The sequence below is a fragment of the Helianthus annuus genome, chromosome 11, assembly GCF_002127325.2.
Source record: "Helianthus annuus cultivar XRQ/B chromosome 11, HanXRQr2.0-SUNRISE, whole genome shotgun sequence".
Lineage (NCBI taxonomy): Eukaryota > Viridiplantae > Streptophyta > Magnoliopsida > Asterales > Asteraceae > Helianthus > Helianthus annuus.
This window is the reverse complement of record NC_035443.2, coordinates 174042321-174046114: the sequence shown is the minus strand read 5'-3', so window position 1 is coordinate 174046114 and position 3794 is coordinate 174042321. Positions and strand designations below refer to the sequence as shown.

The following is a 3794-nucleotide window of genomic DNA, read 5'->3' as shown; positions in this document are numbered from 1 at the left end:
CTTGATCAACTGGTATTTACGTAATTAAGTCTAACCGAGCAAACCAAAGGTGAGTTCATTTCTCTTTTCTCAAGCATGGATCCCAGTGAAGGGTTAACGGGTAACGTTCCGATGAGGAATGCATGGGTAACGGGATGTTGGTTATTGTACTCAGTTTTTCTATCATTGTAAGACCACTACATCTACCGGCACGTTGCTTGTAGGGCAACGGGGGTTATTAGTTGATAGCGCTATTAGGTTTGGCACCCTCACGACGTTCAAGGGGAACGGGCGTGAACTAATTACCTTAAAACATGACCAATGCTTTGATAGAGGCATTGGGGTTGGCAATCACATATCATATGGCCATTCGGTACTCGAGTAATAACAACATCAAAACGTCAAACATCATAACAACAAACAACACATCATTTTGCAAACTGTTTTACTCACTTGATCGGTAATACAACTTGGTAAACAAACACAAACCTTGAACTCACCAGCGTAGTCTGACACACTTGTTTACATGCTTGTAGGTAATTACTGAAGGAACTTGGGAACTTGTTGTCTGATGCTGCTGGAGTGGTTATGGTCATGATAAACATTTATATTGATTGGGTTTTGACACATTTATACACTTATACATTTATGCTTCCGCTCAGTACTTTGGTTTTGGTTTAACTTTCAAACGATACATTTCTTTCAATTGGGTATTTTATTACATTATGACTTGTGTTTGATATGATTGGTGGCTCTTTGTTGGATCGTTACACCTCCATTAGGGACACGCCCTAGGTGGTAATTTGGGGGTGTGACAGTATCATTTACTCATCTCTGACCACTTTTTTTTTATTTTCTCTTGGTTATCTTTTAGTTTTTTTCTATATTTTCTTTTTATTCTTATCAGCGGTTTCGTGCGCAACGCGCCTGTAGTGATTTCAAAACACATGCAAACACAGACAAAACAACAAAATACGTTCGTCGCAACGCGAAGATAGTAAAAATCTAGTTATATATATGAATACAAGGTGTGGATGAATAGTGAGTGTATATTTTTAATTAATTGTTTTAACTTTTTATTATATTTGTTGTTCATGTAATTAATTTTCTTTTTTCAGATAAAATGTGTTATAAGTTTGTTTATTTTTTTCAATAGTGTGATGTGTGATAAATATACAAAGTGGGGATGAATAGTGATTGTATATTTTTAATTAATTGTTTTAATTTTTTAATAACGAGACCACATCGGCAAACCCCAAAGGGTTAGCCGAAGAAAGACGACGATCGTATAACCGGATAAACAACCGACAACAACACAGGGACCAAACCGGAAAACCCTAAAGGGTTTATTCGAGCTAAAAGACAATATTACCTCAAAGTGATGATCGGTAGCAAGATAAAAAGTGGAGCGGCAGGTATGCGCGACGTCGGATCGGTGGGGGCCAATGGTATGAAAGGTAAGTGGAGCGATTGGTGGCAATTGAAAACCTCAAATAAGAAAGTAAAACCTTTAAACACTAAACAAAGGTACAACAACAGAAAACTAATATCCAACAACAATAAGCACAACAAGTCACTCAAGCACAATGTACAACTTGTTTTGCTTAAAGAATTTACAAATTTATTAGGCAATTGAAGACCACAAATAAGAAAGTAAAACCTTTAAACACTAAACAAAGATACAGCAACACAAAACTAATATCCAACAATAATAAGCACAACAAGTCACTCAAGCACAATGTACAACTTCTTTTGCTTAAAGAAGTTACAAATTTATAATATATAAATATTATATTAATGTTTTCTTTTTTCGTGTAAAATGTGTTATAAGTTTTTTTTTTTTCGTTACAAATTAATTAGGAGTTATGATGAATAGTGATTCAATATTTTTAGTTGTTTATTAAATTTTTGGTTCTAGTTTTTTAACATTTAATTAATTTATAATAATATTTATTTCAACAATTAATTAAAAAAATACTAATAATTTGTATATGCTAAATTTTTTACATATGTAACTATGTTTGATTTGTCTAGCATTCCGATATAAATCTTATTGAAAACGGATAAAGTGTGACTACCATAACAAATGAAAAATCGATCGAACAACATCGGTATCGTTATTCAATTTAACGCTTTTCCGTAAATCCTATTGAAAATGGGTATCATGCCGTTATGAACGTACACCTGACCGAATGACATCGGTATTGGTATCTGTATTTATTTCTATGGTTTTTCTTTCGACAACCGACACCATATTACTATTGTATTGTACCATACAGAGTCAAACCAAACAACATCGGTACCAGTACCCGTATTAATTTTTATGGTTTTCAGTTTCGGTAATATTTCTTTTTATACAACTCTGTTTGCGAGCTAATACCAATACCATGACGAACTGAAACAATATCATCCGAACAATATCGATATTGGTACCATGTTTGTTTTTATAGCATTCTATCGATGTAAAACATGTGTTGATTGCTACACAGAATGCATGTATGGTACCGATACGGAAATAAGAATCGAAAACGACTGAAATCCCGTCGCAAAGCGCGGGGGAAATCAACTAGTTATATTATTATTATTATTATTATTATTATTATTATTATTATTATTATTATTATTATTATACATATGATTTGAAAGTTGTGATGAATAGTGTTTGCTATTTTTTAAATAATTGTTTTTTTTTGTTTTTAGTGGTATATAAAATATTATTCATTTGATTTTCTTTAATAAATAATAAATAGTAATTAATAATTGTTAAATATTTGTTTTTTATTAGTAGTATTTTATTTTTTCAATTAATTTGATTGTTTAGTAATAAGTTGCGTTTGTAAATTTAAAAAAAATATTCCTACATCTTTATGCCGCTATCGTAATGTCCGAACCAAACCGAACGAAAAAAACCAGTTCAATATATATCGATATTTATTTTTATTGTTTTTTTTTCTTTTGATAAACTAATATTGTATCGCTACAATATCATACCGAGCATCATTAATACAGATACATGTATTCATTTTTATGGTTTCGAGTTATTTTTTTTCATTTATCCAAATCTGTCAGCAACAATAAATGAATATCGCTACAAGTACTATGACAATACAAACATATCGATACTGTTCGAACAACATTGTTGTCGGTGACGATACGTTACAACAAGCATTGGATCGGTATCCATTCGGTTCGTTATTGTACCGGTACGATACACTCACTCGATATAATCAACTAATAACGGTAAAAACGAAGACCGATACCGACACCAATGTTGTTCGAACGGTATGGATATGTTTGTATTGTCATGGTACTTATATCGATATTCATTTATTGTTGCAGATAGATAGGTATAAATGAAAAAAAAATAACCGGAAACCATAAAGTTGAATACATGTATTGGTACTAATGGTGCTGAGTACGATATTGTCACACCCCAACCAATGGCGGAAACATCGGGATGAGACGAAATGTGAAGATTGCTCGAGACATCATAACGCTAATAATTGTGACAAGTATTTAAATAATCTTTTCATTTCATTTCTAAAGAATCAAGTACAAGTATTTGAAACAAAGTACAACAACATAAATAATAAAATGATACAATACAAATACAATTCTTTCTAAGTGGGTATCTAAGCATCCTACTAGATTCCATGCATCGTCAACATCCACCTGTAACATGTTAAAATAAAGTTCAATGCAAAAGCAAAGGCGAGTATACAAGTTTGATACGTATATAGCAAAAGATAAGTTTTGAACAATCCCTCATAGCAAGCATGTGATTCAAGATAAGCCTTTAAATATGGTATGTGTCT

General features: G+C 32.0%; 1 long non-coding RNA gene across 1 annotated transcript; it reads left to right on the top strand.

Moving 5' to 3' along the window:
- Positions 1 to 700, top strand: LOC118484155. Its single transcript, XR_004872977.1, has 2 exons — positions 1 to 49; positions 516 to 700. It is a non-coding gene; the product is annotated as an uncharacterized LOC118484155 (long non-coding RNA).
- Positions 701 to 3794: the final 3094 nt, after the last annotated feature.